This window comes from Eumetopias jubatus, unplaced genomic scaffold, assembly GCF_037043125.1.
Source record: "Eumetopias jubatus isolate StellerSeaLion01/CBP00866 unplaced genomic scaffold, mEumJub1_p1.0 scaffold_23, whole genome shotgun sequence".
NCBI classification, from domain to species: Eukaryota; Metazoa; Chordata; class Mammalia; order Carnivora; family Otariidae; genus Eumetopias; species Eumetopias jubatus.
In genome coordinates this window covers 2,270,264-2,293,535 of record NW_028274829.1, presented here as the reverse complement: position 1 = coordinate 2,293,535, position 23,272 = coordinate 2,270,264, and the positions used below count along the sequence as shown (strand labels likewise).

General features: G+C 37.2%; 1 pseudogene; it reads left to right on the top strand.

Annotated features, from left to right (window-relative positions):
• The first annotated feature begins 13,626 nt into the window (after positions 1 to 13,626).
• On the top strand, positions 13,627 to 22,579 carry LOC148162089 (eukaryotic translation initiation factor 4B-like; annotated as a pseudogene).
• Positions 22,580 to 23,272: the final 693 nt, after the last annotated feature.

Below are 23,272 nucleotides of genomic sequence, written 5' to 3'. Positions count from 1 at the left end.
TCTTGTTTCTTGTGAAAGGCTTGTATTGTTATATACTTCCCTCTTAGGACCATCTTTGCTGCATCCCAAGGATTTTGAACGGTTGTGTTTTCATTTCCATTTGTTATGGAAATTCAAGTTACTTGAATGTTCCACATTGCCAAATAGCAAAGAAACAAAATGCTTTATCCATCATCTTAACCTTTCTTTCTTGTTGATGTTAACTGTTCATCTGTATTCCAGAAAAACATTTTGCTAGTCATCTTTGATTTCTCGGCCTTTCCCAGTTGACAAGCATCTTCTTATTTCTAGATTTTTTTGGGCGGGGAGGGAAGGGGGAGATGGGGAGAATCTAATTTTGGAAAACACTGTTGCTTAAAATGTAGGCTCCGGAGTAGGCAGACCTCACTATGCCACCTGAAACTAATTATTCAACCCCCCTACATCTCTGTTTCTTTAGATGCAAGAAAGAAATAATATCTACCTCCAAGGACATTAGAAGGCTATACAAGACAAAGCATATAAGTGACTTACCAAATTAGCTGCCAAACCTGGTCCAAAACACTAAAAAAAAAATTGTGTTTTGTGGCATACAATTTACCCATTAGTTTACAGATTGTCTATGGGTGCATAGTACAATTGCCGAGTTGAATAATTCCGTCAGAGTTACACAGCTTGCTAACCCTACAGTAATCACTATCTGTCTCTTTACTGAAAATGTTTGTTAATATACGGTAAAGCCCTAAATAGATATTGGCGATCGGCTGAGCTATAAGCACTTATAATGAGTTCATTAGTTTATTTATACATTTTATACATATTTATTGAGCATTCATATGGGTTGATCATTTGGGATGGATTCACATATGAATTGAACTGTTCAATTGGACTTCAAATTGCAAAACAGACATGGGAGAGGTTGTTCAATATTAGGTATTAAGTGATGATCTATATATACCGAGCACTCCTAGATAGTGGTGAGATGGGGTTGGATGCAGAATATGTCAGAGGAGTGTGAACACTGTGTGTGTGCACGCATGTGTTTCAAGGAAAATGGGACAGAGTGGAAGCTTCCAGGAACTGATTCTAAGAGAAATCCTGCTTAGGGAGGCATGGCAAACATATGACCTGTGTATCCCACACATGTTTATTTAATTAATGCTGCTTTAAAAAATCATTCACAATCCCCACAATACAGAGAATGTATTTAAAAGAATAAAGCATTAAACAAGGAATAAAGAAGATAATTTTTGTTTCTTTGTTTTGTGTCAGTGTCTCCTCCCCAGGTCGCGAGCTCCTTGAAGGCAGGAACTCTGTGCATTTTAGTTGCTGTGTGTCCCCAAAACCTGGAACACTCTTAGGCATGCAGTGGGTTGCTATGAAGAAATCAATCTTTCCCATCTCTAACGCACTGTGAGAGAATTGTTGATTTTTAAATAGTTCCCAACATTTTCTAAGCACAAGAGAAAAATCAACATTACTTTTGATTCTCATTTACTATGTGATTCCCAGCTGCATCTCTTCACTCACCTCTACTTCTGTCAAAGTCAAAGCTTCATGATGCATTTCCTTTAACTACCTTCACACAACTGAGAATGATTTTAAATTTGCTGATTGTGTCATATCCCCTTTCCATATTTATCACAAATATTTTGCAATAGGTCTAGCATTTAATGATAAAAATGGATTTTCTTTCTCCATATGACATCCACAGATAACTTTGAAAGGTCACTGATAGTCAAAGATGCCAATTCTTTTCTTTTGCTTCTTTATATATATGTGTATATGTGTATGTACATACATGTGTGTAGGTACATGTGTATATATGTATGTATTTTAATGGTAGCTGGTTTTTTATGTATTTTTTATTGAAGTCTATCATATGTAATATTAGTTTCAGGTGTACAACACATTAATTCAATAATTCTGTGTGTTACTCTGTGGTCACACTGTAAGTGTGGTCATCATTTGTCAGCAAACAATATTACAATATTATTGACTAAGAACCTGGATAGATGTTTTCAAAGAAGACGTCCAGACAGCCAACAGACACATGGAAAGATGCTCAACATCATTCACCATCAGGGAAATACAAATCAAAACCACAATGAGATATCATCTCACACCAGTCAGAATGGCTCGAATCAAAAAGACAAGAAATAACAAGTGTTGGTGAAGATGTGGAGAAAAAGAAATCCTCATACACACTTAGTGGGAATGGAAATTGGTGCAGTCAATATGAAAAACACCATGGAGTTTCTCCAAAAAAAAAAAAACAGTAGAATTACTGTATGATCCAGTAATTTCACTACTGTGTATTTACCTGAAACAAAGAAAAACACTAATTCAAAAAGGTATGTGCACGGTACCTGAGTGGCTCAGTCATTGGGCATCTGCCTTCTGCTCAGGTCGTGATCCTGGGGTCCTGGGATTGAGCCCTGCATCGAGCTCCCGGCTCGGCAGTGAGCCTTCTTCTCCCCGTCCCACTCCCACTGTTTGTGTTCTCTGTCTCTCTGTATCTCTCTTTGTCAAATAAATAAAATCTTAAAAAAAAAAAGCTATGTGAACCCCTATGTTTACTGTAGCAGTATTTAGCATAGCCAAGATATGGAAGCAATATAAGTGTCCTTCAACAGATGAATGGATAAGGAACATGTGGTAGGTAGATTACTAAGTGTTTTTTATTTCTTTTTGTAGATCTTTGTTTCTGTCCAATATAACTTTCTTTCTCTGTGGATAACTTTAAATATAAATATCATATAGATGGATATAGATACTTATCATATACACAACATACATATACATACATATACATATCATGTATATAAAGAAATAGATGTATAGATATAGATCATATATATCCACAACCTTGACCAAATATACATGCATATCTTTGACTTAACATACATATATATACATATGCTTCTTTATATATATGTGTGTAGGTACATACATGTGTGTAGGTACATACATGTGTGTAGGTACCTGTGTATGTATGTATGTATTTTAATAGTAGCTGGTTTTTTATGTATTTTTACATAGAAATAAAAATTTACATTACATCTATATGTGTATATATGTATATATCATATTCTATATAATGTATATACATTACATATACACATATATAGATGTAATGTATATATAGATATAGCTATAGTGACATATGTATATATGTACATATACACATGTACATATGTACATATATACATATATATGGTCAAGGATATATGTATATATCATATTATATATAATGTATATATACATTACATATATATTGATGTACATATATACATATAGATCATATACATACATACCCTTGACCAAATATACATATATAAAAATGATCATGATGTATATACCAAATATACAAATATATACATGATCATGATATATATCGTGCTTATATATTTATATATGATATGTACATATATATGATATAAAGTTTATATTTAAAATATATATGTATATTTAAAGTATTTTTATATCATAAATGTGTATGTTACTAAAATATATAATATATATGTATTGATATTATATACATATATAATATATGTATATTTATAATACATATATATTACATGTATATATTATATATCTAAATTATATATACATATACATATATACATACTTTACAAGGAGATATACTGTTAAGAAATTTCTTCTATTTTTTTTGAAAAAAAAAGTCTTCATTTCTCCTAGACTTTTGAAGAGTATTTTTGCAAGATACCGAATTATAGATTGGTGTGTGTGTGTGTGTGCATGTGTGTGTGTTTCTCAATACTTTATACATGTCAATCCACTCCTCTCTCAATTGCATGACTTTTGTGAAGTTGCATGTAATTCTTATCTTTGCTCTTCTATAGGCATGGTGTTTTGTTTTCTGGCTTGTGACAAGATTTTTTTTCTTTTTCCTTAAGTTCTGGAGTTTGAATATGTCTTTGTGTTGCTTTTCAAGCATTTATTCTGTTTGGTGTTCTCTGAGATTTCTGGATCTGTTATTTGGTTTCTGATATTAACTTAAATAAATGCTGTTTTTTATTATTGTTTCAAATATTTCTTCTGTTTCTTCTCTTTCTTCTGGTATTCCAATTATGCATATGTTATACTTTTTGTTTTTCCCAGGCAAAAATAAGAATTGAGAGAGTGTAGCAAGTGGAAGTGAACATCTATTTAGTGAAGCATTACTATATGGTCAAACTTGTGAGAGACAAAATGATGGGCAGATTCTCATCCCTTAATCTAAATAGGAGGAGGCAATTTTAAAACAATACAAGGAAGCATCTAAAGGCTAAATGAAATCAAGCAGAGGTTCTGTCAAAAAGTTTCTCCTTGACCAAATTTCAGTTAGACTCCTCTGAGTCCTTTTTGAACTAGGTCTTAACTTTGACCGCTGTCCTTGCTGGGCTTGCATACTGCAATATGAGCAAGAATCCTGCTAAGTCAGTTGAGAAATAGTCCCCATTTTTGATATCCAGCAAGTTCCTCAGACTCTACCTTTGACATCTAAATCCTGGGCCTGACTTCAGCAAGAATTCTGATAGGCTGGTTTAGCCAGAATACCCCTACTATTGATGACTAATCAAGTTCCTCTTAATAATTTTCCATCTACTAACTCTTCACCCTGCTCTCCTTAGCTATGAATCCTCACTTATCCCTGTTAGGTTTAGAATTGAGTTCAAATCTCTCTCCCCTTTGGTAAGGTTAAACAATATTGGAACAGCCTCAAATGAAGTCTCCCTTTCCACTTTGACAAGTGTTGCAATAATTTTTTCTTTAACAATTTTAATTAGGGAGGTCTTAGATTCTTGGAGGGCTTATAGAACTGTAACATCAGCTGTATTTTCCCAATCAAACAAATACAGTTCCTTAGATGCAAGATTTGTGGAAGACCACAAATACTTAAAATAAAAAGAAATTTTTTTCTTTTTGATTGTATACCATTATTAAAAGCAATATAAACTGAAAATTTAGGCAAGGAGACATCAAAGGTTTCAATAGAGGAGAAAGACCATAAAAGGCTTTGTCATTGAAAAACAGATGGATTTTAATTATCTAATTTCTTTATGTCCTGCTATCATCACAAAGTTAAATGGCTCACTTGGTTTTATAATTGGAGTTTTAGTTGTAGAACTTGGAAATAAAGTTGAGGTTTGCAGGAAGTAGGAATCAACCAAATATATGTGAAGGGTTTCTGTTTCAAGCCAAAGGAGAAAGAAATCTGAATTTTGTTTTTTACTGTACTGGATGACTTATTTAAATACTGTATGCATATGTAGAATACCTATCTTAGGAAAGAGAAGTATCTACAACTTCTGGTCCTTAACTTTCCAGTTTTGAGATAAGCAGAACATAGCCATATTCACCTCAGAGACAAGAAGTACAGTCTAATGAAATCAATCATTATTAGGTAAGTTTTTTGAAATGCTTAGCTATTACAAGTCATAGAAATGCTAGTGATTAACTGGAAGTAAGAGAGAACTAGCACTCCCAAGTCACCATGTTAGCTGAAGGCAGATTCTCTCAATAAATCTCCCAACTCAAAAAGAAAAAGAAAAAGAATTGAAGAAAAGATAAACAATTCCTAAACTTCTCCTAATTTAAAACCAGACAAATAATACTAGCCATCCAGGACCCTGCTCAAATTTAAATATGATTTCATTCTAGTTAGAAGATGCATCAATTGAAGGAGGAATATTGTTCATTCACCAAACACTGGCACTATTATTTCTGGTTGTCTGGGACGTAAAGTTGAATCACATGCAGCTTCAATTTTCCACAGAGCTAACACCTTGCTTACATTTTAAAATCCTTCAGAATTTTAAGGATTCTTAAAATCATGCTGCAGTTTCAAATGGCAAATTCAATGCTACTTTTTTGTTTTCATTTCATAGCCAAAGAATAGGCAGCAGAACAGATACTGCTGCCTGCTATTTTTAAACCTTTCTTCTCAAGTTGTAGAAAAATGTGTAGGCAGGTGTTTCTGCTCTGTCTGGAAAAACAGCAGTGCAGAAGAGCACCCAAGATTTCACTTCCTGTTATTAACCTTTACTGAGCAAATAAAAAAACAATTGGAAAATGTTGTTACTGGAGAACAAAGAGTCACTTCCTGGCACCTTTGTCAAGAGAGACCCCACCACAAGGCACATCTTCAGATAGTATAGAGGGCCACCATTTAGGACACCTTTCATGGAAACAAACACTTAAGTAATGTGGACTTTTGATTCAGCATCCTTTCCCCAACACTCCAGAGACTATCATAGCTATAAAGATTGAGCTGTGTACCTCTCTGTCGGGTATTCAAAGGTGCTCTAAGGAGTCCATCCATAGACCAGCTGCTCAGAAATAGAAGATTAAATTTCATCAGCACATTCATAATTTCACAATAATCATGGATTATTCTCAGCAATAACACTGCAACTGCTGCAAATAATATGTATTAGATTGGTTGTTACTTTCAGAAAAAAATGTGACAAATGTTTAGAAGGAAAAAGAGGCACTCATAAAATAGCAGTAATCAAATTTCTGAAACGCTTAACACAAGATATTTGCTCTCAGGTTTCACCACAATTGGCAATACCCATTGGTAATATCACCCCACTAATCTTCTTTTGACAAGTGCAATGGCCTTCTTTCCAGTTTTTTTTTAAAAAACAAAATCTAGGCATAATGGTGAGCCTCAGATAATAATAAAGGTATCTTCTCTTTTTCTACTGAAAACCAGAAACATAGAAGGATGAAATGAATGGGGAGAAATACAGCTGTGATGTTGAATGAGCATACACAGGAAGTATGCAGGTGAAACCCAACACAATTCAGAGGTGAAAACTGCATCTGACTGGTTGCTTGTAATTTTGTCTTCCTGACAGCTGTAGGACTGGTTGTCTTTCCTCCAGTAGACAGAGAAAAAGTGGTCTTGGGTCAGAAAGCTAACTTACTACTCCTAGAAGCATTTGGTTTGGCTGATGGTACACTGGAAATTGAATTAACCACATTTACTGAATTACCAATCAATTCAATCTATTGTTCTCCTCTATATTTAGGCAACTCGTTGAATGTTTTTGACCTGATTTTCCAGAAAATGAGTGAGGTGTATGGATGTCAATAGAGCTTGGAACAATGCTTGGTTCTCAGACCTTGGAATAGAACCACAAATATCCTAAGCCCAGAGTCCCTCTCTGTTTCATTTGTGTGTTTAATGGTTTCTTATATGCAGTAGATGTGTCATTTGTCTCTTGAATAAATGAAGTCTCCAAGAGGCCCATTCATCCCACACCCTCCAAATAAATATGTATAAATAAAGTAATAAATAAAGTGGGTAGATAATGAGTCCATTTAAAGTTCAGACAATTTGTGTTTATATATATTTCCACAGTGTCAAAAACCTGGAGGATTGGAAAGCTTCTGGATAATTATTTTTTTTTGCTCCAGTTATTTAATGGTAAAAATAGGAAAGTTATATACAGAAATTCTGAAGTGAAGCAAAAAATGATCTACCAACCCTATAGTCTCTTTATTCCAACTGCCCTTTAAAAACTTCCTATTTTATGAGAAATTTACTAACATCTGGATGCACCAGTAAACATGGTTTGCCAGGACTTAACAATTAGTACATTGCTGTGTGTTGTCATTCTCTCTCCCTCCCTTCCTCCTTCCCTCTCTTTTGTCTTTCCCAAAGGATACTTAGCTCTCTGATTCACTCTGATAGGAACTCTGACTAGCTTTGTCAGGAATTCCAGGAATTCCATCCCCATTCCCAGGATCTTTCATCTCCTAGTTTTCCCAGACACTGCGCACAGCCACAGTAGTCACGCTCAAGAGGGCTCCTCAGTAAGGAGACCCTCTCCCCGTCACCAGGCCAAAAGCCATTCTGGAGAATAAAATGGTGATATAGTGAGAAGACAAAAGCCTGCCCTGAATTTCTGTCTGCCATTGTTTTGAGACACAAGGGAACCTGGGAGTGTGCATTCTCTGCATATCAGAAAGTCTGTAATCAGGGGAAATTTTGGTTTTATTTCCAAGGATAGGAGCAAATTAGAGTGCTGGTTTTTTTTGGGGGTGGGGTGGGGGTGGGAGGGTCTTGGTTGAGTTTTTGGTTTTGTTTTTTCCCTTGTCCTCTTCATAGAGGAAGAGGTTACTATATGCTTTTAACTTGAAACAAGAAGGTGGATAAGAACTTCTTTTCAATACAGAAACTACAGATCCTGGGTTTGATATTTGTCCACTTGTCTCACATAATTTATCAAGATCTTTGGCAAATGTTCTTACATTTTTATTTCTCTATTGATTTAATATTAATAGAACTTATCTTCAATTAAGGAGAAGGTAAGGGCCACCTCAGTACACTAAATATTTGCCAAGTTCAAACAGGTTGTAGATAACAATAATTGAGTTTAAAAAGATTATAATCACAGATAATTATTAAGCAATTATTGAACTAGCTTCTTAATCACTACCAGAGTAAGCCCTTTCTATTACAACAAGTTATTTTTCCCCTCTTGCCTTTGTTCTTCAAGATCCAGTATTTAATATATATGTTCAACAGTATCTTTGTATTACATGAAAAGGAATACTTAATGCAGGTATGACATTTACTGAGTACTTGCTACTTACCAAGCCACCGTGCTGTAGCCCATATAAATTTTATCTTATGCAGTTGCACACTAGTTTACACAGGTAGGTGTTGGATTAATCTTGAGTTTATTGTTAAAGGAAATAAAACAGAGAGAGGTTAAGTTACTTGTACAAAGAGATTGTATGTGTATAAATGCTTTAAGAACACAAATATACACAGACATAGATGCCTTATGTATTTGTAAATCACATATATAAAGTACTATACTCAGAGATTATTTCAAAATAAAACGTTAGACACATACAAACTGGAAATTACAAAAGATAACTCTTGTCTTTAGCCATGTCTCTCATCCATCACTGGTAATTCTCTTCAATAACAAGTACTGAAGATTTAATGTTATCTGTCTCCTCTCAACTGGACTAAAATATGTCCAAAATAAAAGAAATAGGCAAGTTTTGAGAACCTGATGTAGCACTTTTAGGGGCCCATCAATTAATATATAGTCACCCTTTTCAGAGGACCCCCAAAGTATGTTTGCTTTGAGGCACTAGATATTGAAAGTCACCCTCAGATTAGAATTAAATCTGGGTGTCCCTCATCTGTTAGTCAACAAGGGTTAATGATTACTTACCAGCTGCACAGCTCTGCTTTCAGAAAGGGAAGCATGCTTGTCCAGAAAGAATATATTTTGGCAGGAGATATTGTTAAATACATTTTCAAACTTCTTGTTCCATTCTGTTCCCTTTCATAATACGTAAAGTTCAGGTTTTTAATGTGTCTATGTGTGTGTGTTTACTTTAAACTCTAGATTTTTACTTTTATTGCCATTAGGTTTATATTCTTTACCATTTCATTCTGACACATTTCATTCTGTGTCTTAATTCTCCTGAAAATAACTTTTTCTATACCAAAGGGCAGCAAACGTTTTTCTGTAATGGGCCAGACACTAAATATTTTCACCTTTAGAGGCTGTTTGGTCTCTATGTAGCAGAAGAGCAGGTATAAACAAGTTATAAGTGAGTTGAGTCCGGGATTGTGCCAATAAAATTTTATTTATAGACACTAAATTTTGAACTTCATATGATTTTCACATGCCATGAAATAAAATTCTTTTGAGTTTCTTCAGTTACTGAAAAATGTGAAAACCATTCTTAACTCTGAGGCCATGGAAAAACAGCTTGCCTGGTGATATTTGGCCATAGGTTGTAGTTGCCAACTCCAAAGATATTATCACAGTTAATGAGTTAATCACTATAAAATATTTTTATCTTTGGAATAAACAAATTTTAAGTATGAAAAAGTATCAGTTTCAAAAATCATGTCAAATCTAAAAGACTATACTGTTTAACTTTTTGCTAATGGAACTAGTTCTGTATATGCATTTAATTTTCAGAGTCGATGCATCCGTTGTTCTTACAAGAGAAGACCCAAGAAGTAGTTTGAAATTACCATAGAATCCTTTACACTATTTAATATACAAGTACCAGTATATATATAAAAAATGGACATGTACTGGCTGAATCCTTAGATGGCAATTGATAGCTATCAGGCAAGATAAACAGAAGGGACTGCCATATCTAGATGTGTGTCCACTTATTATAACCATGAGTAACTCAAATGTTCAGTTTTTGCATGTCCTCTTGCATAATTTTGAACATAGTATAATTTTAGACTTGGATAAAAATTACTGTACATTCATATTAGTACTAAGTTATGAAATAGCAAGCCTAATTTTTAAAGACATAAAAGACAAGCTTACACTACTGCATATTAGAAAAAGCATCTCAACCATTAGGAAACGTAGCAAGTAGCAATATCACTTCTTAGAATCCAAATTTTTAAGCACCAAATTATTTGCCTTCTCAAATGTATGAAAGAAAAAGAAAATAAATAAATAAAAATGTAATTATTTTTCTACAATTAGATTGAAAAATGTTCTCATGTTGTCCTGATATACTATCAAGTATTTATTTGACTACACCATTTTTATCTTATTATATCCATTATAGTATAGTAGGTCAATGGTATGTAATCCATCATACCATCAATTACATTAATGTAGTAGGTTGAAAAAGGAGTATTCACCTGAGTATTTTGGCAAAAATTCTTTTTAAAGTAAATATAATCTCTCTGGAAATACTGACCATGAGTAATGTTCTACTTAAAGCCCAGTGGTGGGGAAAGGGGTAAAACTGAGAACTACATTTTCTAAGGAAAAGTACAAATAATAAGACTAGCAAATGGAAAAAGATAGAAATAAAGTGAAGGCAAAGTTTAACTCTCAGACTGTTCTGGCAAATTCATATTGAAGAGAAGGACTGAGGCCCATCTGACCAAAATACCTTGGTTTAACTCAGTAAGTCTAAATAAGAAAGCTATTAGTATAGGCATTTATTGCATTTTCAAATGTAGTTTTCTATTTTATTCTTTAATATAATAAAGCAATCTCCTTAATTATATATTTATATTATATTTACACGTATATATAAATTTGGAAAACATAGACAAGTGCAAAGAAAATTATGCAAATAATTAAATGAAACCCTCTGCCCAAAGAAAATAAATGCCTTCTGTTATTAATGAAAGATGATGGTAGAGTATTATTTTCTTATTACAGCAAACTTGTGGAACTAAAATGGTCAGATAAGGTTAATAACTCAAGGTCTAACTATAAAATATGAAAACTCCAATCTAGAGAAGTTGCGACTTGACCTATACTATCATATTTTCCAATCAGTTAAGAAGTTAGTCTTCTAAATAATAGTCTATTTCATAAATGGAAAAGATTTAAGGTGACAACCCTAGGCAAGAACCAAAATTTTCCTGAGCCCTGGAGAAGTTGTGATTTATAAAGAAGTAAGGATTTGCTTCCTTGCAAAATCAATGCTTAAAAGAATTTGTGTTACATGAGTTTTGTAACTAATTACAGAGGACTTTTTGACTTATTTCCAGAGTTTTTAATATTGCTACCTTAATATATAGCTATTTTTAATTTTAATAGTCAAATGAAAGTTTTAATTAGATTCAAGAAGGTCTTCATATAGGAAGACAGAGCTGCTGGCCCATCTTCAAGAAAATATGCATTTTTAGTTATTTTCTGGGGGCCAGGGGAAACCACAGAATTTAACCACCCTGATTCAGTGTACGTTTGCTCAAGAACTCTCCACACAAAGCTGGGACATGTCAAACTATAGTTTTGATTTTCTCTGCTTTAAAATAAACACTGTGTACACTGTACACTAAACCTATAATAATAGTAACTAAATACTGTGTAAACTATACACTAATCCTACAGTAACTATCACAAATGAAGGATATGTATTTATTAACAAATGGTCTGTATAACAGCAAGGTATGAGAAATATTAAATTATTAAAACAAATCTATATTGAATACTTGTATCCAGTTAAAATATATTATTTGTTGTGTAGTTTCTTTAAATAACATATTGGAATAATTTTATATTTACAGAAAAGTTGCAAAAGTAGGAGAGGTTTCCATCCCAATTAACCCTCATTTAACTTCCCCCATCTTTTATCACTGTGATATGTTTGTCAAAAATATAAAAAATTGGTGCAATATTATTAACTAAACTCAAGACTATTCCAATTTCACTAATTTTCCATTAAATGTCTTTTTCTGTACCAGAATTCAATCCAGGATACCATTTAATTTTCATTTCTCCTTAATCTCCTCTGAGCTATGACAGTTTCTTCATTTCATATTTTTTCGTGATGTTGAGAATTTTTGGTATTACTGGTCAGGTATTTTGCTGACTGTTCCCCGATTTGCATTTTCTGATTAGACTAGATTAGGGGCTATGTGTTTTTGGAAAGAGGCAAAGTTCTCTTCTTGACACAGCCTATCAGAGGATACCTGATATCTACATGACATCACTGGTAGTGTTACCCAAGGTTAAGGTGCTCTCCACTATAATGTTAGTGTTTACCCTTCCCTGTCCAATACTCTAATCTTGGAAATGAGTCAATAAATCTAGTGGGGGTTGAAGTACTAATCTCTTCATCTTTGAGAGCAGAATATCTAGATACATAATTGGGAATTATTCTGTGAAGAAGGTCTATTTCTTCTACCTCAGGATATTATTTTTTTAATGCCCAAATCATGGCAACCAGGTCAATTTTCATTCAGAGAAAACTTTTTTTGAAAGTCAGTAGTCCATCACACCCATTTTAATGAAAGTCGTCTCTTAAAGACACTGAATTCAATGTTGGAGAATTTCACCTAGCCATGTCTGATTAACACTAAATTTGAGATAAGAGATAAAAAAATCGAGGTTAAAATAAGTGAAGAAAGTGGAAAGAAAAAGGAAAAGCAGACCAGATGAATTCCTCCCTGATAATATAATTGGCATTACCTTCCACAAGACACTATGTATATGAACAGGAGGGAATTCCCCTGTCCCAGGGAAGTAGCTATACAGGTCAATATATCTAGAGACAGGCTTTTTGCCTGGTTGTTGTTGTTGTTCTGATGCTTTATGCATTTTAGTTCTTAATCTTTGACATGTAACAAAACCAGCAATCTAACACTATGGATAAACTTTATCTGAAATGATTAAGCATTTTAAGCAATTATATTTAATTAGAATTCATGCCAAGAATGCACAACTTTAGCTTTGTTCATTCATTGGGAAAATGTTTTCTGATATAAGACATTTAGGTGAATGTTTTGGTTCTGTTGTCTGGATCATCCCTCCACCCCTCATTTGTTGTTTTTGTTGTTGTTCTCTATTTTTTTTATAGTTGGAGTACATCTCACATACATTGTTATATTAGCTTCAGGTTTCCAACATAGTGATTCAACAATTTATACATTTCTCAGGGATCACCATGATAAATGTAGTCACCATCTGTCACCACACAAAGTTTTACAATACTATTGATTATATTCCCTGGGTACCTTTCATTATTATTTATTTATTTGATAATTGAAAGTTTGTTCTCTTAATCTGCTTCACCTATTTTGCCCATCCCTTTACTCCCCTTCTCTGTGGTAATCACCAGTTTGTTCTGTGTATTTAAAATCTATTTCTTGCTACTTCTTCCAACATGGCGGCCTCGGCAGAAAAGAAGAAGAGAGGGAAAAGTATTTCCCTAACAGAGTTTCTGGCTGAGGATGGACTGGAGGAGGGAGCACCAATGTCCCCAGTCAGCTAGGCTGATGAAACAGATGAAACAGATGACCTGGAAGGAGATGTTTGAACCACTTGGCACAGCAAAAATGATGACGTGTATAGGGCACCTGCAACTGACCGTTCCGTTCTGTCCACTGTTCCACCAGCTGCTTGGGAACCCAATATCAACCAGAGCCGTCTTCCGAAATCATCATGCTATATCGCTTTTCTAGGCAACTTGCCCTATGATCCGACAGAAGTGCAATGCATTGGGGGGCGGAGCAAGATGGCGGAGGAGTAGGAGACCTAGATTTCGTCTGGTCTAAGGAATTCAGCTGAATAGGGATCAAACCATTCTGAACACCTACAAACTCAACAGGAGATCAAAGAGGAGAGTAGCAACAACTATCTGAACAGAGAAGCGACCACTTACTGGAAGGTAGGACGTGCGGAGAAGTGAATCCGAGGCGATATTCGGGAGGATAGACGGCAGGGGAGGGGCCTCCGCCTGCCGCTTCTGGCAAGTGCTAGAGCCGCGGAGCACAAAGTTGGACCTTTTGGAAGTTGGCTCCGCTGAGGGACGTCGCTCCAGTGGCTAAGCGGGGGTGAAACCGGGCCTCGGGACCCTTGGGGTCACAGAAGGACCGGGGGAGCCTGAGTGCGCCAGAACTCCCAGGTATCGGAGCAGGGGGGCCGGCTGCAGAGGCGGAGCCGAGGTGCGGGCTCTCAGCTTGGGGTTGCCATAAACTGTGATCTGCGGCCCAGTCGGGCCACTGCTCCTGCAGCAGGGACCCAACAGGTGGCAGATCCTGGGAGACTCCCCTTCCTTCCCGGGGAGGAGTGGCGTGGGAACGCACCGCAGGGATCTGCTGGGTTTGGAGACTCCACACGGGGTTGGGTGCCAGAGATACAAATGCTCGGTCACAGGCTGGGTGAGCACGGAGAGCGGCCGGAGACCAGGGACAAGGGAGTGACAGCTTTCCTCTGGGGGCGCACTGAGGAGTGGGGCCCCGAGTTCTCAGCTCCTCTGGGTGGAGATTGGGAGGCCACATTTTTGCCCCGGTCCTCCAAGGCTGTACAGAGAGCTTGCAGGGAACAAAAGCTCCTGAGATCAAACCCGAGCAGCTTGCTTAGCCCGGACCGACAAGGGCGGGGCAATTCAGCCTCCGGCAAAGACATTTGGAAACCACAGCAACAGGCCCCTCCCCCCAGAAGACCAGCACGAACAGCCAGCAAGCCAAGACCAAGTTTACCGATCAAGGAGAACGGGAGAACTCCAGCGCTATGGGAATACTGCACATAGAATTCATGGCTTTTTTTTACCATGATTCATTAGTTCATCAAAGTTAATTTTTGTTAACTTTTTTTTTCTTTTTCTTTTTCCCTTTTTCAACCAACATCTTATCAATCTCTTTTTTTAAAAAAAAAACAAAAACCATTTTTTATATTTCATTTTTAGAGTCATATTTTATCCCTTCATAGTAGTTACCCTTATTTTTGGCATATATATAAGTTGTTCTCTCTTTAAAATTTTGAGATACATTTTCTTCTAACAGATAAAAATATACCCTAAATCACTAGTGTATGGTTCTGTTCCAGTCTCCTGCCTGATCACATTATCTCCCTTTTTTTCTTTTTTTTTTTAAATCTTCTTTCTTTTTTCAAACAACTTCTTATCTAGTCCTTTTATAAAATCTTTTATAATTTTCATCTTTACAGTCATCTTCTATCCCTTCATTGTATCAACCCTTATTTTGTACATATATGTCTTTCTTCCTTTGATTTTAGGAGACACTTTTTTCTAACAGACCAAAATACGCCCAAAATCTAGTGTGTGGCACTGATCTATGCATTAGCCTGATCATATTTGATCACATTCTGCTTTTTTTGTATTGTTCTGTTTTTGTTTTTATCTTTTTTTCTTTTTTTTTTCTCTTTCTTTTTTCTTTCTTTCCCTTCTTTTCCCCTGGTTTCAGGTCTTTTCTGATTTGTATACAGTATATTTGCTGGGGACCTTATAGCATTTTGTTCTCTCATTCATCTATTCTCCTCTGAACAAAATGACAAGATGAAAAAAATCACCTCAGCAAAAAGAACAAGAGGTAGTACCGTCAGCCAGGGACCTACTCAATACGGACATTAGTACGATGTCAGACCTAGAGTTCAGAATCATGACTTTAAAGATACTAGCTGGGCTTGAAAAAAGCGTGGAAGTTATTAGAGAAACCCTTTCTGGAGAAATAAAAGAACTAAAATCTAACCAAGTCGAAATCAAAAAGGCTATTGATGAGGTGCAATCAAAAATGGGGGCACTAACTGCAAGGATAAATGAGGCAGAAGAGAGAATCAGTGATATAGAAGACCAAATGATGGAAAGTAAAGAGGCTGAGAAAAAGAGGGAGAAACAACTACAGGATCATGAGGGCAGAATTCGAGAGATAAGTGATTCGATAAGACGAAACAACATTAGAATAATTGGGATCCCAGAAGAAGAAGAAAGAGAGAGAGGGGCAGAAGGTATATTGGAGCAAATAATAGCAGAGAACTTCCCTAATGTGAGGAAGGAAACAGGCATCAAAATCCAGGAGGCACAGAGAACCCCTCTCAAAATCAATAAAAATAGGTCAACACCCCGACATCTAATAGTAAAACTTACGAGTCTCAGAGACAAAGAGAAAATCCTGAAAGCAGCTCGGGAGAAGAGATATGTAACCTACAATGGTAAAAATATTAGATTGGCAACAGACCTATCCACAGAGACCTGGCAGGCCAGAAAGGACTGGCAAGATATCTTCAGAGCACTAAACGAGAAAAATATGCAGCCAAGAATACTATATCCAGCTAGGCTGTCATTGAAAATAGAAGGAGAGGTAAAAAGCTTCCAGGACAAACAAAAACTAAAGGAATTTGCAAACACAAAACCAGCCCTCCAAGAAATATTGAAAGGGGTCCTCTAAGCAAAGAGAGAGCCTAAAAGCAGCAAAGATCAGAAAGGAACACAGACAACATACAGTAACAGTCACCTTACAGGCAATACAATGGCACTAAATTCATACCTTTCAATAGTTACCCTGAATGTAAATGGGCTCAATGCCCCAATCAAAAGACACAGGCTATCAGATTGGATTAAAAAACAAGACCCATCCATATGCTGTTTGCAGGAGACTCATTTTAGACCCAAAGACACCCCCAGATTGAAAGTGAGGGGGTGGAAAACCATTTACCATGCTAATGGACACCAAAAGAAAGCTGGGGTGGCAATCCTTATATCAGACAAACTAGATTTTAAAACAAAGACTGTAATAAGAGATGAGGAAGGACACTATATCCTACTTAAAGGGTCTATCCAACAAGAAGATCTAACAATTGTAAATATCTATACCCCGAACATGGGAGCAGCCAATTATATAAGGCAATTAATAACAAAAGCAAAGAAACACATTGACAACAATACAACAATAGTGGGGGACTTTAACACCCCCCTGACTGAAATGGACAGATCATCTAAGCAAAAGATCAACAAGGAAATAAAGACTTTAAATGACACACTGGACCAAATGGACTTCACAGACATATTTAGAACATTCCATCCCAAAGCAACGGAATACACATTCTTCTCTAGTGCCCATGGAACATTCTCCAGAATTGATCACATCCTAGGTCACAAATCAGGTCTCAACCGGTACCAAAAGATTGGGATCATTCCCTGCATATTTTCAGACCACAATGCCTTGAAACTAGAACTCAATCACAAGAGGAAAGTTGGAAGGAACTCAAATACATGGAGGCTAAAGAGCATCCTACTAAAGAATGAATGGGTCAACCAGGAACTTAAGGAAGAATTTAAAAAATTCATGGAAACCAATGAAAATGAAACCACAACTGTCCAAAATCTTTGGGATACAGCAAAGGCAGTCCTGAGAGGAAAGTATATAGCAACACAAGCCTTTCTCAAGAAACAAGAAAGGTCTCAAATACACAATGTAACCCTACACCTAAAGGAGCTGGAGAAAGAACAGCAAATAAAGCCTAAACCCAGCAGGAGAAGAGAAATAATAAAGATCAGAGCAGAAATCAATGAACTAGAAACCAAAAGAACAGTAGAACAGATCAACGAAACTAGGAGCTGGTTCTTTGAAAGAATTAACAAGATTGATAAACCCCTGGCCAGACTGATCAAAAAGAAAAGAGAAAGGACCCAAATCAACAAAATCATGAATGAAAGAGGAGAGATCCCAACCAACACCAAAGAAATACAAACAATTATAAGAACATATTATGAGCAACTCTATGCCAGCAAATTAGATAACCTGGAAGAAATGGGTGCATTCCTAGAGATGTATCAACTACCAAAATTGAACCAGGAAGAAATAGAAAACCTGAACAGACCTATAACCATGAAAGAAATTGAAGCAGTCATCAAAAATCTCCCAAGAAACAAAAGCCCAGGGCCAGATGGCTTCCCAGGGGAATTCTATCAGACATTTAAAGAAGAATTAATACCTATTCTCCTGAAACTGTTCCAAAAAGTAGAAATGGAAGGAAAACTTCCAAATTCATTTTATGAGGCCACCATTACCTTGATCCCAAAACCAGACAAAGATCCCATCAAAAAGGAGAATTACAGACCAATATCCTTGATGAACATGGATGCAAAAATTCTCAACAAAATACTAGCCAATAGGATCCAACAGTACATTAAAAGGATTATTCACCACGACCAAGTGGGATTTATCCCTGGGCTGCAAGGCTGGTTCAACATCTGCAAATCAATCAACGTGATACAATACATTAACAAAAGAAAGAACAAGAATCATATGATCCTCTCAATAGATGCAGAAAAAGCATTTGACAAAGTACAGCATCCTTTCTTGATCAAAACTCTTCAGAGTATAGGGATAGAGGGTACATACCTCAATATCATAAAAGCCATCTACGAAAAACCTACAGCGAATATCATTCTCAATGGGGAAAAGCTGAGAGCTTTTCCCCTAAGGTCAGTAACGTGGCAGGGATGTCCACTCTCACCACTGCTATTCAACATAGTATTAGAAGTCCTAGTCACAGCAATCAGACAACAAAAAGAAATCAAAGGCATCCAAATCGGCAAAGAGGAAGTCAAACTCTCACTCTTTGCAGATGATATGATACTTTATGTGGAAAACCCAAAAGACTCCACCCCAAAACTGCTAGAACTCATACAGGAATTCAGTCAAGTAGCAGGCTATAAAATCAATGCACAGAAATCAGTGGCATTCCTATACACCAACAACAAGACAGAAGAGAGACAAATCAAGGAGTCGATCCCATTCACAATTGCACCCAAAACCATAAGATACCTAGGAATAAATTTAACCAAAGAGGCAAAGGATCTGTACTCAGAAAACTATAAAATACTCAGGAAAGAAATTGAAGAAGACACAAAGAAATGGAAAAACGTTCCATGCTCATGGATTGGGAGAACCAACATTATGAAGATGTCAATGCTACCTAGAGCAATCTACACATTCAATGCAATCCCCATCAAAATACCATCCACTTTTTTCAAAGAAATGGAACAAATAATCCTAAAATTTGTATGGAACCAGAAGAGACCCCGAATAGCCAGAGGAATCTTGAAAAAGAAAAGCAAAGCTGGCGGCATCACAATTCCGGACTTCCAGCTCTATTACAAAGCTGTCATCATCAAGACAGTACGGTACTGGCACAAAAACAGACACATAGATCAAAGGAACAGAATCGAAAGCCCAGAAATGGACCCTCAACTCTATGGTCAACTTATCTTTGACAAAGCAGGAAAGAATGTCCAGTGGAAAAAAGACAGTCTCTTCAACAAATGGTGTTGGGAAAATTGGACAGCCACATGCAGAAGAATGAAACTGGACCATTTCCTTACACCACACACAAAAATAGACTCCAAATCGTTGAAAGACCTAAATGTGAGAGAGGAGTCTATCCAAATCCTAAAGGAGAACACAGGTAGCAACCTCTTCGACCTCAGCCGCAGCAACTTCTTCCTAGAAACATCACCAAAGGCGCAGGAAGCCAGGGCAAAAATGAACTATTGGGATTTCATCAAGATAAAAAGCTTTTGCACAGCCAAAGAAACAGTCCACAAAACCAAAAGACAACCGACAGAATGGGAGAAAATATTTGCAAATGACATATCAGATAAAGGGCTAGTATCCAAAATCTATAAAGAACTTATCAAACTCAACACCCAAAGAACAAATAATCCAATCAAGAAATGGGCAGAAGACATGAACAGACATTTTTCCAAAGAAGACATCCAAATGGCCAACAGGCACATGAAAAAGTGCTCAACATTGCTCGGCATCAGGGAAATCCAAATCAAAACCTCAATGAGATACCACCTCACACCCGTCAGAATGGCTAAAATTAACAAGTCAGGGAATGACAGATGTTGGCGGGGATGTGGAGAAAGGGGAACCCTCCTACACTGTTGGTGGGAATGCAAGCTGGTGAGACCCCTCTGGAAAACAGTATGGAGTTTCCTCAAACAGTTGAAATTAGAGCTACCATTCGATCCAGCAATTGCACTACTGGGTATTTACCCCAAAGATACAAATGTAGGGACCCAAAGGGGTACGTGCACCCCAATGTTTATAGCAGCAATGTCCACAATAGCCAAACTGTGGAAAGAGCCAAGATGTCCATCGACAGATGAATGGATAAAGAAGAGGTGGTATATATACACAATGGAATATTATGCGGCCATCAAAAGGAATGAGATCTTGCCATTTGCAACGACGTGGATGGAACTGGAGGGTGTTATGCTGAGTGAAATAAGTCAATCAGAGAAAGACATGTATCATATGACCTCACTGATATGAGGAATTCTTAATCTCAAGAACAAACTGAGGGTTGCTGGAGTGGTCAGGGGTGGGAGGGAGGGGGTGGCTGGGTGATAGACATTGGGGAAGATATGTGCTACGGTGAGCGCTGTGAATTGTGTAAGACTGTTGAATCACAGATCTGAAACAAATAACGCAACATATTTTAAGAAAGAAGAAAGAGAAGAAGATAGCAGGAGAGGAAGAATGAAGGGGAGTAAGTCAGAGGGGGAGAGGAACCAGGAGAGATGATGGACTCTGAAAAACAAACTGAGGTTTCTGGAGGGGAGGAGGGTGGGGGGATGGGTTAGCCTGGTGATGGGTATTAAAGAGGGCACATTCTGCATGGAGCACTGGGTGTTATGAACAAACAATGAATCATGGAACACTACACCAAAACAAATTATGTAATATATAGTGATTAACATAACAATAAAAAAATTAAAAAAAAATAAAGAAGTGCAATGCATTTACCATGTAAACCCCACAATCCAGAGAGGTTGAAAGGTTTGGTTACACTAAGTTTGAGGACGTGGATTCTTTGCTTAGTTCCCTGACCCTCAACGAAGAGTCTCTAGGTAACAGAATTCGAGGGGACGTTGCTGATGAAGCACAGGATAAAGACAGGGATGATCATTCTTTTGGCCGAGATAGAAATCGGGATTCTGACAAAACAGACTGGAGGGTGCGTCCTGCCACAGACAGCTTTGATGACTACCCACCGAGGAGGTGATGACAACTTTGGATACAAATATCAAGATCGTTATGATTCAGACCAATACGGTGATCAGTATTGGGACGGGTATCGTGATGGCCCACGCCGAGATATGGATCTATATGGGGGCTGGGATTGCTATGATGACCGAGGCAGCAGAGACTACCACAGAGGATACGATTCCAGGATGGGCAGTGGCAGAAGAGCATTTAGTAGTGGGAACCGTAGGGATGATGACTGCAGAGGGGGCGGGGACCGCTCTAAAGACAGACGAGACCCTTGCGCATGGAGCTCCAGAGATGATTGCTCTTGCGAAGACTAGAGACATGATGATAGAGCTCCCCGCCACCGCCCCAAGACCCAAACTGAATCTAAAGCCTTGCAATACTCCTAAGGAAGATGATTCCTCTGTTAGCATCTCCCAGTCTAGTCAAAGCAGCCTCTATCTTTGGAGGGCCAAAGCCTGTTGACACAGCTACTAGAGAGCTAGAAGTGGAAGAGCGGCTGCAGAAGGAGCAGGAGAAGCTGCAGCGCCCTCTGGATGAACCAAAAGTAGAATAGCCCCGGGAGAGACACCCAAGCTGGCAAAGTGAAGAGACTGAGAAACGGGAATGGTCCAGGACAGGAAGTGCCCCATCACGACTGGGACCTCGGCCGCATCTGGTAGAAATGCATGAAGAACAGAGAGTGAGAAGTTTCTAGAAAAAGAAGCACCCAGTAAGGAGGAAGACTGTCACTCTCCAACTCTTAAGCCTCCGAAATCTGAACAGACTCTGAAGGTAATGCCAGCCCCTCCACTAAAAGAGAATGCTTGGGTGAACCGAAGTTCTAACCCTCTCGCTCGATCTTAGAGCTCGGACACAGAGCAGCAATCCCCTACAAGTGGTGGGGGGAAGTAGTTCCAGCTCAATCACCTGAGAAAGGACCAGCAAGTAGAGTAGATGAAAACAAACTAGATGGGGTGAGTGTCCCAAAAGGCCAAAGTGGGAACTCCAGCCATGGTCTGGAGATGGAGAGAACAAAGACCACTGCAAGGAGTCACATGTGCACCTGAGCCAAAGAAACCTGAAGAATATCCAGCTTCCAAATTCAGTTCTGCAAGTAAATATGCTGCTCTCTCTGTTGATGGTGAAGATGAGAATGAGAGAGAAGATTGCACCTAATAGACCTCTGCATCCTGTGCTTTCTCCTAGTCTCTCCATCCTGGAACATTTGAGAGCAAATCAAACCTCTATCCAGACAAGACAATAAAACTCACCATCTCCTGGGGAAAAAAAAAATCTATTTCTTTCATTTGTTTCTTCATTTGTTCATTTGTTTTTTAGATTCCACATATGAGTAAAATCACATATTTGCCTTTCGCTGCCTTTTTCCCCTTAGCATTAGATTCTCTAGATACATATGTGTTGTCACAAATGTTAAGTTCTCATTCTTTTATTTGTTTATGAATGAACCTACAGTGTTCTATAGGTTCAGCTGTACACTATAGTGATTCAGCACTTCCATACATCACCCAGTGCTCATCATGACAAGTGCACTCCTTAATTTCCATCACCTGTTTCACCCATCCCCCACCAGTCTTCCCTCTGGTAACCATCAGTTTGTTCTATATAGTTAGGAGTCTTTTTCTTAGTTTGCCTCTCTCTCACTCTTTTCCTCCCCCCATGTTCATTTATTTTGTTTCTTAAATTCCAAATGTGAGTGAAATCATATGGTATTTCTCTTTCTCTGACTGGCTTATTTCATTTAGCATAATACTTTTTACATTAGCCATGTTGTTGGTCTTTTTTTTACAGCTGTGTAATACTGTGTATGTATACCACGTTCTTTATCCATTCATCTATTGATGGACCTATGAGTTGCTCTTATGTCTTGGCTTTTGTAACTAATACTGCAATAAGCATAGGGATGTATGTATCCTCAAATTAGTGTTTTTGTTTACTTCAGGTAAATACCCAATAGTAGAATTACTGGATCATATGTAGCTTTATTCAGGAACCTATATACTGTCT